Source organism: Capra hircus, chromosome 9 (assembly GCF_001704415.2).
Source record: "Capra hircus breed San Clemente chromosome 9, ASM170441v1, whole genome shotgun sequence".
Taxonomy (NCBI): domain Eukaryota; kingdom Metazoa; phylum Chordata; class Mammalia; order Artiodactyla; family Bovidae; genus Capra; species Capra hircus.
Genome location: NC_030816.1, coordinates 85,105,346 through 85,120,644, shown reverse-complemented (window position 1 = coordinate 85,120,644; position 15,299 = coordinate 85,105,346). Strand labels below are relative to the sequence as shown.

Sequence of the window (15,299 nt, the reverse complement as noted above, 5' to 3'; positions counted from 1 at the left end):
TGTCTGGGGACCAGCAAGATGGAGGCCCCTTGCTAAAATTACTAAGTAAAATTTAATAAATATTTATAAAATCATAAATCTGATTTAAGAAAAAAACAAAAACAAAATTTTCCAGGGATAAGTGAAGAAGTGGAAAAAACACAGCTGTCTTTGACTAGAGGAATGGATAAACCAAGAATTTAAGTGCAAGAGTCGCCGTCCTGTTGAGCCTGAGGTGGTTGTGTTGGGCTTTTTTTCCTTCCCATGTCCTGGGTATTGAGGAGACTGAAAAAACAAGTAGGGAACGAGGGGGAATGAGACCAGCCTAAACCTCTGCAGCTCCTTTGTTGTCCAGAGTGAGGAAGTAATATAAATACCAGACCCAAGCTTTGGGACTTCTGAAATTCCAAGCAGGATGTGGGCAAAAGCATTCCAGAGAGGGCTCAGAGGGTGTGGCATTGATAGCTCCTGAGATAATCCAGCTCTGTTGAAGCAGTCCTCACGATACACATTATAAATCAAACAGAGGAGTACTTTGCCCTGAGTGGAGGAGCACACATAAGGTAAGCCACAAGACTGCTTCCCCAAAAACGTGAGAAAATAAAAGGACAGTTTGAAACGGAATAGAACACAGGTATGTTTAATGTTAATTAACTGGAAATCAAAACAGAAAACAGACCTAATAGAAAAAGGTAGCTACTGGATAGAATATAAATTTAACTACTGGAATTTAAAAAAAAAATCCTCAGCAGATTGGTGAAAAGAGCAATTTATCAATGCCAAAGAGAGAATTAATGAATTGAAAGGTATATATGAGGGAATTTCCCATAGTGTGACACAGGTTAACATGTTTACAAAAAGAAAAGTTCTTAGAGATGAAGAGTTTGGAATTAGCTGTCCTAACATATCTGATAGGAAATCTTTTTTTTTTCTCCTTTCTTTTTTCTTTCATAAATTTTGAAAGTATGATAATACATTTACAGGAGACGTGAAAAATAAAGAACAAAGTTGTATCTAGTTTCACTATGTGTTACAGTTATTTTTTTAAGTAGATAAATTAAGATTTTTAGTTTGAGTTTCAATATCAATATCAAACTCCCTAAACTGAGATAATGAATAGAAAAGGAGAAGGCTACAGTAGAACTGAAAATCGCTATGAATGAATTCAAAATCTTTAGATGAAAATTAAACCTTTACTTGCATTACCTGAACATTAATAGTAATATAAGTAGAATAATTGTCATTTGTAAGTATTCACATACTTTAGTGTTTGCTAATGTATGTGAATCTACTATCTGGTAACTGGGTTTGTATCTGAAGATTTTGGAAGTTCAGTCTGGTTAGTTTATTTTATTTATTTTATTATTTTATTATGCCTTCAGTCTTCTTGAGAGTATTATTTTATGATTAATAAATTTATAATTATTGACACCTTTCACTGGTTCTCTCTGTAGATTATACTTCTAGTGAAGAAAATATTCTTTCTATCATCACAGGTATACTATGGAAAAGTCAAGTATACTCAGAAAATTCTTCTAGATGTCTAATAGTCTACTTATATTTTAAGTGAAATGTATAATCATTTCAGCCAACACAATCAGTCCAGGAAACTGGTATAAAGGTATGCTGTACAGTACCAGTGTGAGAAGGGCCTGAAGTCTCCTGACTGTTTCTGGTTACAGACTTTTTCACCGTGACTTTCCACACAGCCCTCGTGTAGTCTGACCTCTCGTCACCTGTTTCTCATTTACCCACTAACCAGTGGTGACCTGTGAGCTGCGCATATTTTGCTGGCTGGGAACGCCCTGGGCCCCACGCGCTGGCACGCGCTCGCCAGCATGCCGCTCGCCAGCCGTTGTGTTTCTTCCTGCATCACCTGAGCTCAGGAGTGAGCTCCCCCGACACCTTTCCTGTGCTGTAGGGGAGGCAAAAGTTATGTTGCATGTGGTAAGGAACAGGCAAAATAAGGGGGGTTGTGCAGGTCAAATTAAGGACTTTACTCTGCATCGAGCTGAAAACTTTCAACGGCAAGGAGTGATCCCGTAACCTTCTGAAGTGGAATCATCCCCTCCTCCGAACGCGCATTCCTCTCATTGTCTTCTGTTTTGCACTCTGGTTCCTTATTTGTGTCTCTATGAGGCCAGCGTCAGTTCAGTTCAGTTGCTCAATGGTGTCAGACTCTTTGTGACCCCATGGACTGCAGCACGCCAGGCCTCCCTGCCCATCACCAACTCCCAGAGCTTGCTCAAACTCATGTATGTCAAGTCAGTGATGTCATCCTACCATCTCACCCTCTGTCGTCCCCTTTTCTCCTGCAAACTCATAAACACTAGTGAGAATGTTTGTTCAGTGCTTATTCCAGAACCAGAAGGTCCGATTCTGTTAGCCAAGAACAGAGACTCAGAAACGCTTGTGCTGCCATTACTCTGAGTAGTGCTGCCCTGTAGCAAATGTTTCCCCACCTTTTAACTGTGAGTCCTACCTAGAGTATTCAACCAGGTGGGGAAAAGGCTGGGAAAGACAGGTGGACAAATCACATCAACCCATAGTAAGCAGATGAGTCTCACAATTGCCTTTTATATATGAAGCATTCTGATGAAAGTGAAAGAGGAGAGTGAAAAGTTGGCATGGTATAGCCACTCTAGAAGATGATTTGACAGATTCTCACTAACCTACCACGAAGTTCAGCCATTGTGCTCCATGGTGTTTACTCAGATGAGCTGAAAACAGGTCCACACGATTATCTACACATGGATGTTTATAGCAGCCTTAGTCACAGTTGCCCAAGTTTGGCAGCAACTAAGATGTGCTAGTAAAGCAATGCTCAAAATTCTCCAAGCCAGGCTTCAGCGATATGTGAACCGTGAACTTCCAGGTGTTCCAGCTGGTTTTAGAAAAGGCAGAGGAGCCAGAGATCAAATTGCCAAGATCTTTATAAATACAGTTGGCCCTCCGCATCTCTGGGTTCCATAGCCACAGATTCAACCAACTAGGGATGAAAAATATTTAGAAATAAGTTCCATAAAGTCCCCAAAGGCAAAACTTGTATATGGCAATCACTTAGCAACATAACATTTACATTGTATTTAAAATGATTAAATAGTATTCACATTGTGTTAGATGTTGTAAGTAATCTGTTGTTCTTTTTCAGTTGCTAAGTAGCATCCAACTGTCAGCAACCTCATGAACTGCTGCACGCCAGGCTTCCCTGTCCCTCACTATCTCACAGAGTTTGCTCAAACTCAGGTCTGGATATGTTTTAACATACGTGGGAGGATAAGTGCAGGTTATATGCAAAAAGTACGCCGTTTTGTATAGGGGACATAAGCATCCCCAGATTTTGATGTCTGAGGGGGTTCCTGGAATGAACACCTCATGGACACCGAGGGATGACTTCCTGCCGTGTAATTAATTACTTGTCACATTTTTGCATCAGGTACAAATACGTCTCTTAAACTTCCGACCTTCACTGCCTGGAGTATGGCTCGTCTTGGATATATTGTGTGTCATACTGCCAAAAAGTTTAACCAACATATAAAACGACTCACAATTCTATCTCATCACATATGGTAGGGTTAAATGGTGAATACCTGCGTGTAGACAGCATGGTTGGAGAAGGAAATGGCAACCCACTCCAGTATTCTTGCCTGGACAATCCTGTGGACAGAGGAACCTGGTGGGCTGCTGTCCACTGGGTCGCACAGAGTCCGGCACGACTGAAGTGACTCAGCATGCATGCATGCATTGGAGAAGAAAGTGTCAACCCACTCCAGTATTCTTGCCTGGACAATCCCAGGGACAGAGGAGCCTGGTGGGCTGCTGTCTTTGGGGTTACTCAGAGTCGGGCACGACTGAAGTGACTTAGCAGCAGCAGCAGATAGCATGGTGTGACCTGCCGTGGAGTATTCAGAGCACCCATCAGAGTCTAAGCCTCAGAAGTCAATAAAGGCAAGGTTAGATCATCAGGCACTCCATACAGATCAGTATGTGTGTCAACCAACTGGTCCTGTTCAGTTGCGTCCACCTCTTCGCAATTCATTACACATTTTTTTCCCTTTAAATACAGAAGAGATATGCAGTCCAGTAAAGCTGGATTGGAGTGCCTAGTGTCTGGGTGAGAAAGAATACGCCAAACAGGAAACCCCAGATGCTTACATGGGTGAGCCACTGACCTCAGCGTGTGTCCCTGCGAGCTGGACGGGTTGAGCTCTCTGCCCTAAGTAGGGAGGACGCACGGAGGCCGCCCTTCTCACCCTGCACTTTCTTCCCACCAGCTGGGGCACACCTGAGTCTGTGGAAGCGTTCTGGGTGGCCGTTGTCTCTTTCAGAACACGAGCAGCTAGAAATGAGCCATCGGAGAGTGGTGGGAAATGGCGGTTTTGAAGTTGTGAAGGTTCGGCGCGGTATGTGCTGGGGACCTTGGGACGTTTTGGACTTTTCTGAAGTCCTGTCTGCAGAGTAGTAGTGTGGCTAACAGTGGAAGGAGAGTTGCACCCAGACGCAGTGAGGGCTAACATGGGGCTAACATGAGTGTGTGCTCCTCCGTGCACGGCCGCTAGGGCGTGTGGGGCCTGGGGCCTCAACGCCCCCTTTTTGCTCTTGGAGCCCCGAGGACTTTCAGAGGACTCTGCCGAGTGCCAGGATGGCCAGATTTGCTCTTGACAAGAGAGAGGGCACTGAGGCAGCGTATTTTCAGCTGGTGAAGTCTGTCCTGGGGCTCACTGGGGCACTCTGGGTAATCCAGACTGTGCCTGAAAGGCAAGCAGGCATCTGGATTCGTTTTGTGTGTGTATGTGTGTGTGTGATTTGCTTAGAAAGAAGATAAAGAAAAAAATTGAAAATTAAGTGATAAAAATTGACTGCTTATAATAAACTCTTGTAAAACTTAACTAAATTTTGTGAAACATTTATGGAAGGTCTTGGTTTGTATGACCGGGAGCTTCAAAAAAATTTTACACCTAATTCAGAAATATTTGTTGCAACTAAAGAAATTAGCTTTTTATTTTGTATCAGGGAATAGCCGGCTATCAAACCATGTTGTGACAGAGTCCAGTGAACAGTGAAGGGCTTCAGCCATACATATACATGTATCCGTTCTCCACCCAACCCCGCTCCCATCCAGGCTGCCCCATTAGTAGAGCAAAACATTTCCTGTGTTTTTTATAACGAAATTGGAAATCCCCATGACAAGTAAACAAACCATCATGACCTTCGTTTTTTATTCACCCTTTAGGTGATACCATAGAATGAAGCCCAGACATACACTCTGTAAATCTGTTGAACGATAATTACTTTTCCAAGTGATACTCATGAATGTCTGTACGGTCATGAAAGTTCTTCCTCAATCCCCAAAGATTAAATTGAATTCAACACCTCTGATGGTAGCGGCCTGTAATTACAGTCTGATTCTTTGACAGCTAATGCCCTGCCTTCTCTGTGACGAGCAATTAAACTAACCAGAATATTCAGTCTGTCTTCAGGAAAGAATACTCTGGTAGGTTGACCTTGTCCAGGGGATCTTTCTGACCCAGGGATCGAACCTGTGTCTCCTGCATTGCAGACGGACTCTTTAGAAACGAGCCACCAGGGAAGCTATACAGTCCATCTGTGGAGTTGTAGTTTCCTTGGGAACCAAATGGCCCATTGTTTGGCTAGTGGATTAAATGAAACTCCTCTGAGCCTGGAAGGTTTTATGTGTCCTGAGTGTTTACCACAGTGCCTGTTTCTTGGTAGTAGGCCCTTAATAAATCTTTGTTGTTGCTGAAAAATACTCTAGGAAAGGTGACGGGTGTTTGCTTCCAGTCCTTGAACCATGCACAGTATCCCAGGGAGTAATGTCTGAGACCCAGATACGAAGCTCAGTGGCAAAGAGCCCAGGCTCTGAAGCCAGGCTGACTGAGCCCCTTCCTGGCTCTGCTTCCTACCAGCTCTGTGACCCTGGACAGTTTCCATCTCGCTGCTCGAAGCAGGGCCTGTGAACCAGCAGCGTCAGCATCGCTTGGGAGTTTGTCAAAAAGGCAGGACCTCAGGCCTACTTCCCAGACCTGCTGAATCAGAATCTGCCGCTTAATAAAGTCCCCAGGTCAGTTACACACATTGAAGTTTCAGACACGCTGGGCCTCGGTTTCCCCATTTATAATACAGAGACTGATGGGTTACCTGCCTCAGAGATTTGACCCTAGCTGGTTTCTGCAGTGCTTGCACCAGAGCCTGACTTATACTGAGCACTTAATAACTTTTAGCCATTTTTTACTACTCACATGATCAAAAGGCCTGATATTGGCTCTGAAACTAAAATGAATCTAAATTTACAGATCCAGGGCTACCACAACAATTCATTAAAAAAAACAGAACTTAGGCCCCTCATTCCATATTTTGGAGACTTCCTACTCATGACTACGTTCTTTCTGCTTATTCTGCTTTTGAAGTGGGGCTTTTTATTTTCCTTAGCCTATTTATTTGTGACTGTTGTCACTTCTGCCACAGGATTAGGAGCAAATTAGAGCAGTGAGTGTTCTAGGGTAATGAATGACGGAACCCCTCTGGCTGTTCTCTCAGGCTTCTAAGCTTTCGTTGCCTTTTAGCTTTGAGTCGTGTGCAGTGTTGTGGGGTTGTCTCCGCGTGTTCCAGTAGACAATGCAGTATTCCATCAGAAAATGCAAATAATTTTTGGCTCTTGACAATCTGTGTTTCATCACTGGGAACAACACAGACAGGAATGAAGTTTCAATAAGGGGAAAAAAAAAGGACAAGGATGATGCTGTTTTAACTTTTTCCTCTTGCTCAATAAGGGAAAAAAAAGGACAAGGATGATGCTGTTTTAACTTTTTCCTCTTGGGACTTGCTCAAAGGGCCCCTTGGCTCCTTGCAGTATTTTGAAAGAACAGATTAGCTGGGGATCCGTCACAGATGTGGACCACCGGGGATCCTATCAGCGTGGCCCTGACACCAGCGGTGGACGAGAGCAGTGTGGGGGCAAATAGGACGCAGACGGAGCTCAGGTTCTAAGTTAGCAAGTAGGCGGTGCAGGTTTGGTCCAATGGGGCACCTGTTTCAGACCAGAGTCCCTGTGTGAAACACGGCACTGGGCACTGAGTGCTGTTGATATCTCTTTTTGATATTTGCACACGTGCATGCTCATTTGCTCAGTCGTTGACAACTCTTTGCGACGCCATGGACTGTAGTCTGCCAAGCTCCTCTGTCCATGGGATTTTTCGGGCAAGAATTCTGGAGTAGGTTGCCATTTCCTTCTCCGGGACATCCTCCCAACCCAGGGATCAAACCTTTGTCACTTATGTCTGCTGCGTTGGCAGGCAGATTCTTTACCACTGAACCACCTGGGAAGCCTTTTGTTGGTTTTGTGAATCTAATATGTCGATCTCTGTGCTGTGCTGTGCCTAGGCGCTCAGTTGCGTACGACTCTTTGAGACCCCATGGACTGTAGCCCATCAGGTTCCTCTGTCCATGGGGACTCTCCAGGCAAGAATTCTGTACTGGGTTTTCCTGCCCTCCTCCAGAGGATCTTCCCAACCCAGGGATAGAACCCAGGTCTCCTGCATTTCAGGCAGATTCTTTACCATCTGAGCTGAGACTCCCAAGAATCCTGGAGTGGGTAGCCTATCCCGTCTCCAGGGGATCTTCCTGACGCAGGAATTGAACCAGGATCTCCTTCATTACAGGCGGATTCTTTACCAGCTGAGCTACTAGGGAAGCCCATGGGGACCATTATATGGGTCTGATAGTATTCATTCTTACTATACATTATATACATTTTCATGGCGTTCTGCCTTTCAAAGACTAGACACTTTTCCCTAACCCACTGACAAACGAAGACAAGCATTTTAATCTAGAAAGATGGCGTAGGCAAGTGTGATTTGCCAGCCTTTGAGGATTGTTACTGTTTGCCAGGCAATTTCTTTATTGTCACAAAGAATTGAAAGACACAGCTTAGTAAGTGATTTTTCTGCCTGAAGAGTTATTTGTAAACCTGCTTGTTGTGTGGATTTCTGATGCCAATATGAAGATTTTGATGATAAAAGCCAGCCAGAATTCTTTGATTTGCCACTGATGGCTGTGACGACAGCTTTCTTTAAAAATTGTTGAATCATTTAAAAATATTATTTTACTGTATTAACTCTCATGGTGACATGACTGAAATTTTGGTGGTGTCTCATATGTTAAACAAATAAATGCAATCTTAGGAAAAGATGGACCAAGAGTACTAGGAACTGGAATTTTTTTCCATGCTTATAAGGCAGCATGGCATCCGGTCCCATCACTTCATGGGAAATAGATGGGGAAACAGTGGAAACAGTGTCAGACTTTATTTTGGGGGCCTCCAAAATCACTGCAGATGGTGACTGCAGCCATGAAATTAAAAGACACTTACTCCTTGGAAGAAAAGTTATGACTAACCTAGATAGCATATTCAAAAGCAGAGACATTACTTTGCCAACAAAGGTCCGTCTAGTCAAGACTATGGTTTTTCCAGTGGTCATGTATGGATGTGAGAGTTGGACTGTGAAGAAAGCCGAGTGCCGAAGAATTGCTGCTTTTGAACTATGGTGTTGGAGAAGACTCTTGAGAGTCCCTTGGACTGCAAGGAGATCCAACCAGTCCATTCTGAAGATCAGCCCTGGGATTTCTTTGGAAGGAATGATGCTAAAGCTGAAACTCCAGTACTTTGGCCACCTCATGAGAAGAGGTGACTCATTGGAAAAGGCTCTGATGCTGGGAGGGATTGGGGGCAGGACGAGAAGGGGACAACAGAGGATGAGATGGCTGGATAGCATCACTGACTCGATGGACATGAGTTTGAGTGAGCTCCGGGAGTTGGTGATGGACAGGGAGGCCTGGCGTGCTGCGATTCATGGGGTCGCAAAGAGTCGGACACGACTGAGCGACTGAACTGAACTGAACTGAAGGCAGCATGATGCAGCTTGACCATATATGAAAGTGATAAAGATTATTATGAAGTATTTAGTGCTTTCCTACTTCTGGCGTAGCTGCTGTATCTTAGATGTGCCACCTTATTCCGGTGAAGTTATAACCATGGCTCTGGTTCCTTTGCTTAATCTAATCTTTTTGTGCCAATAAGAAATATTGCACATCTTCAATGATAGTAATTTAGGGATGCTGCGTGTAGGGCACATTTCTGTCGCTTGCTTCATATTACAGGAAATCTTTTGTAACTTTCATTTACAGAACAATCCAGTATTTTTTATGACTGTTATTCTTCTGTCTTACGTTTATCCTTTTCAAGGGTATCTTTTCTCTTTTGGAATTCATGGCAAATCATTTTCTTGTGTGTGTGAAGAAATGTGCTCTTTTAACATAGTTAATTTACTAGATTTACAGTATGCAATTAGGAGCATAAACAGCAGAGAGGCTCACACAGGTTGTACCAGCTCCACTGGAAAGTAAGCTTTAAGAGACGAGATTTCATCTCTTCTGTGCTGTGTGTATTCCCTAACCCAGAGCTTAGCAGGTAGTAGATGCTTAAAAATATGTTACGTGAATAAAGTCAGCATTCCTTGGTTCATCTGTTAATGCACTTTGAGACTAGAGAATGTAATTCATCTGGATCCAAGAAGCTAAACTGTGGGAAGAGTATAGGTTTCTGAAGCAAGATCCAGTTCTTCTGTCAGAGACAGACAGCTGTCTTAATCATTGCAATCAACATTACAGGGGACTCTGACTTGAAAATCCTGTACACAAGTAGTTGAATCTTATTCCCACGTGCTCCATCTCACATGTGTACACAAGCATTATGATACACCTTCTGTTCCATGTTGCAATGATGTGATTTAGTGCCATGTCTAAATCACAGTATCCAACACATTGCTTATTTTTCCCATATATTAATATTCAAGTTAAGGTGTGTCTTAATTAAATACTAAGTTTTCTTCCCCCTCATGCATTCTTGTACGATTTACTATTGTCATTTACTTTTGTATAAATTTTTCAAAGTAGCAATAAAGAAAAGCCCCTTCTAGCATTTGTGTGTGTGTGTATGTGTGTGTGTGTAATGAAGAAATGTTTGGATGAGATTGCTGGATTAGATACCACAGTGGTTAATAAACGTTCCTCTGTGGAGTTATCTATTACACTGGACAGCAATTATGACCACGTAAATGGGAATGTTTTCCAGGTACCAAACTCGTGTTCTCTGGTGGCCTTGTAACTATTGGCTATAAGTATAAAACCAGTTATCATCCCTTAATTGTATGCTATCATGCCATAGTGTGATGAAGTGGAAATTCTTCTCAAATAACATTCTCAGTGTCCCTTTGTCACACAGTCAGTTTGCACAATTATGTCCTGGTAAGTTGAGAACAAATTTTTATCGAACCTATGCAAATAACTCAGTTGCCATGGAAAGTAAAGTTCAGTTAAGGTATTTTTTTTCTGAAACTTGTGAACCAGTGAAAATCAGATACTATGTATAAATGTTTCACTTCAGTAAACAAAGTCATAGTCTACTAAGTTAAAAGTGAGGTAAATAAAGAAGAAAAGGATCCTAATATATCCATTAAAAAAGAATTGTAAAAGCAACACAAGTAACATAAACAAGTAGCCATATGTAATGGAGAAGGCAATGGCACCCCACTCCAGTCCTCTTGCCTGGAAAATCCCATGGACGGAGGAGCCTGGTGGGCTGCAGTCCATGGGGTCGCGAAGAGTCGGACACAACTGAGTGACTTCACTTTGCCTTTTCACTTTCATGCATTGGAGAAGGAAATGGCAACCCACTCCAGTACTCTTGCCTCGAGAATCCTAGGGATGGGGGAGCCTGGTGGGCTGCCGTCTATGGGGTCGCACAGAGTCGGACACAACTGAAGCGACTTAGCAGCAGCAGCATACATAAGTAAATGTTTGAAATAACAAAAATTGACATTAATATTTATAAATCAAATGTATTAGCATTCTATAGCATATAAAACTTAAGAACCATAAGTATATGAACTTAAAATTATACCTGTGTATCAGTGCTTTTGTATTCAGTCTAAATAGAAGTTATCCAACTACATAAATATTATTCATTAAATAGTTTGATTTAATATTATTCTAGGTTTTTAAGTTATATAAGGATCTAAGAACTTACATTTTGGATGAGACACTATAAAATATAATTGTTATAAAACACTTGTCGGAATCATGACCCAATCAAATACAAAAGCATAAAAGTATATTTTTAATAAACTTAAATATCATGTAATGTTAAATTGTTTAATCAATAAATCATTATGAGAAGTGTAGGGCATTCGGATTAACTACTCTCTTCATAGAAAATCAAGACCTAGCTTTCTATAAAATATAAATATCTTATCCCATATTTCAAGCTGATATATCTAAGAATAGAGATATTTTTCTTAAATCCAAATTATTAAAACAATCCACATGTCCACAGACTCACCTTACTTGTGTGAACTTGAATTCCTCAGATGTTCCTCAGCTGGTATTTCCTATTGTGCTTATTGTTCAGTTACTGCATTATATCAGACACGCAGTGGCCCCCCACTCCAGTCCTCTTGCCTGGAAAATCCCATGGGTGGAGGAGCCTGGTGGGCTGCAGTCCATGGGGTCGCTAAGAGTCGGACATGACTGAGTGACTTCACTTTCATTTTTCACTTTCATGCATTGGAGAAGGAAATGGCAACCCACTCCCGTGTTCTTGCCTGGAGAATCCCAGGGACGGAGGAGCCTGGCGGGCTGCCGCCTATGGGGTTGCACAGAGTCGGACACAACTGCAGCGACTTAGCAGCAGCAGCAGCAGCATCAGACATTTTGTGACCCAGTGGACTGTAGCCCACCAGGCTCCTCTGTCCATGGGATTTCCCAGGCAAGAATACTGCAGTGGGCTTCCATATCCTTCTCCAGGGGATCTTCGAGACCCAGGGATAGAATGTGCCTTGGCAGGTAGAGTCTTTACCACTGAGCCTCCAGGGAAGCGCAGTATTTTCTATAAGAAGGATTTTTTCTTTTTAATGTCTAGCACATTCAAAGTATTCAAAGTTCATTTTCTTTTCTTTTTGTGAATATTGTGAATATTTCATTTGTATACATACTTGTATCCTTAAACGAACCAGATACAAACATCTGTAATTCTTGTGACCTAATGATTTATTAATCACAGTTGGTAGCAGGCAAACATCCCACACCTGACAAGCGGCAGAGAGCTCTCTGAATCACAGATATGTGGACACACAGCCCTGAAGAGGATTCATCGTTTCAATCCGACAACTTTAGTAACAGGCCAAAAGTAAACATAGAACCATGAAACTTAACAGTCCGGATTTCAGAGACCTCTTTGCTTTCCCAGCAAGTTAAAAGTTTTTAATTGATTTGAGGTCACAGGTAGGAAAATAAGCTCAAAAAAAAAGAAAAGAGCTGAGGTGGCTCAGTGGCAAGGAATCCGCCTGCAAAGCAGGAGCCACAGGAGACGTGGGTTCGATCCCTGGGCCGGGAAGATCCCCTGGAGGAGAAAATGGCAACCCATGCTGGTGTTGATGCCTTAAAAAATTCCCATGGACGGAGGAGCTTAGTGGGCTGCATTCCATGGGGTCGCAAAGGGGACAAAACTTAGAGACTAAGCAATGTTCTTTTTCTACCTACCAAGATATATTTATGGCATTATTTATATATATATATATATACAGCTACATAATATATGGCTTTTTCCGGTGGCTCAGTGGTAAAGACCCCACCTGCAGTGCAGGAGATGCAGCTTTGATCCCTGGGTTGGGTAGATCCCCTGGAGGAGGGTATGGCAACCCACTGCAGTATTCTTGCCTGGGAAAATCCATGAGCAGAGGAATCTGGCAGTCTGCAGTCCATGGGGTCGCAGAGTCAGACACGACTGAAGTGACTGAGCAGCAACACTCAACAGAGGAGGGTTCATTCCATCTTCACACCTCGTGAGTCAGACCGTAAGACCGTGTCCCGTTCACTGTGGCCTGCAAGGCGTGAATGCACCAGCAGCATGAAAGGGGCAGAAAGGGGGAAACCCCGAGCAGCAGGGCTGGAAGAGCTAGCCTTCCTTTTTACTCAAGATACTCCTTAGGGACCAAGAGAAGATGCGCCTTGGCTTTACAGCCCATGACGTCTCTGCCAGGGCAGTTTACTTGAGTCCTCTAAAGTTGTCAAAGTTTCATTTTCAAATAGATAAAACTATGACTGTCCTGCCAATATAAAATGAACAGATGTTAACATTTTATTCAACTAATTATTTAATAGGGAAACAGCTAACTGTATAAATTGCTTCAAAGAATTTGGAGTGGTGGTTTTTGTTCAGTCACTAAGTCACGTCTGACTGTTTGCCACGCCCACAGAATACAGCGTGGCAGGCTTCCCTGTCCTTCACTATCTCCCGGAGTTTGTTCGGACTCATGTCCATTGAGTCAGTGATGCCAGCCAACCATCTCATTCTCTGATACCCTCTTCTTCGGCCCTGAATCTTTCCCGGCATCAGGGACTTTTCCAATGAGTTAGCGGTTTGCATCAGATGACCAAAATACTGGAGCTTCAGTTTCAGCTTTCCAATGAGTATTCAGGGTTGATTTCATTTAGGATTGACTGGTTTGGTCTCCTTGCTGTCCAAGGGACTCTCAAGAATCTTCTCCAGCACCACAACTGGGAGGCATCAATTTTTTTGGCGCTCAGCCTTGTTTATGATCTGACTCTCACATCCGTACATGACTACTAGAAAAACCATAGCTCTGACTATATGGCCGTTTGTTGGCAACGGGACGTCTTTGCTTTTTGTTACACTGTCTAGATTTCTCATAGCTTTCCTTCCTAGGAGCAAGCATACTTTAATCTTGTGGCTGCAGTCACCTTCCACTGTGGTTTTGGAGCCCAAGAAAATAAATCTGTCACTGTTTCCACTTTTCCCCTTTCTATTTGCCATGAAATGATGGGACTGGATGCCATGATCTTTGTTTTTTGAATGCTGAGTTTTAAGCCAGCCTTCTCACTCTCTACTTTCACTCTCTTCTTGAAGCTCTTTAGTTTCTCTTCATTTTCTGCCATTAGAGTGGTATAATCTGCATAACTGAGGTTGGTGATATTTCTCCCAGCAATCCTAGAGATTTTAGGTAGATAGTTCAATGAAGACAAGTTAGAATAAGATTGCTTGATTAGATATAAAATTTGTTAAGTTCTTTCTGGGCAATAGATAATATTTGGGCCCATCTGTTCTACGAGATAGAAATTCTTTGCATCTCTAATGGAAATAAACTCCGATCCCTACAATGTTGTAAATTAATCCAAGGAATAGATCTCCATAGCACTTAAGAAACAAAAATAATCTCTTTGACCTAATTCCAAGTTTCATATGTATTTCTTTGAATAATGAGAAAGTGAAACTAAAGCATTTCTATTTAATGTGTGAATTGTTACAGAGAATAGTATTTCTTCCCACAATCCATTGCCCTAAATCCATTGGAGAGACATGTTTGTTTTTAACTCTAAATAGAATAACTATTGTTTTTCTAACACTTAATTTATGAAACTTTTACATGTATGTTATCCTACTTGATTTTTACTTGGAACATAAGTATTATTCTGTCTTTTACATACAATCTGAGAGTAAAGACAAAATGCTTTGTCCAAGATCCATTTCTAAAAGTTGTTGAAACTAAGATTTGAACCAAAATATTTTGGTTCCAAATTCCATTCTCTTTGAATTTGACCCAGGTGTTCATGAGTACCTTATTTGGCCTGGTTTGTAAAATTAACACTAATGGTATACACTTTGATGCAACAGCCACTCTATTTTGAAACCTTCAATGAATATCTCCATTTTTATAAGATAGCTGAGTAACGGTTTCCCACGTTAAGGATGTCTGCTTTTCATAGATTTGCCTTTGACGTGAACACATGTATCAGTTGGCAGGAAATGCATAACAGCCATAGGAAAACCACTTTTCAATATGTTTTGTGTTAGCTAATGAGAAACTTTATAACATGCATTTGTCAAGGAGTTAGGTAATTGTTTCTCTCTTTTTTTGTTGAAACACAATTTTATGAACTGTGCTTTCAAACCATTTTAGACATGTTTCTAAAACTTTTTTTTTTTTTTCTGTCAAATTAGTTCCAGGTCATGAAAGAACATGTTGTGTAACTCCGTTTCTGTACTTTAACACAGTATGAGATTGCTCTCGCCCAGGCCTGAACCATACCTGGCTTCTTAGTCATTGCCTCTTTGAGAATAGAATCACAGTGTGATCAGTGATCCATTCACAATGGCCTCCTGGATCTAAGGAACACTCATTTTATAGAATATAAACCTATGTGGGTACACAGCGACGGAACCTGCC

The 15,299-nt window shown here is 42.1% G+C and overlaps 1 protein-coding gene across 1 annotated transcript in view; it reads left to right on the top strand.

Moving 5' to 3' along the window:
* The window catches only part of PARK2 (parkin RBR E3 ubiquitin protein ligase), a 1,213,425-nt gene that overhangs the window by 368,979 nt on the left and 829,147 nt on the right, over positions 1 to 15,299 (top strand). The gene's annotated exons all lie outside the window — the stretch shown is intronic.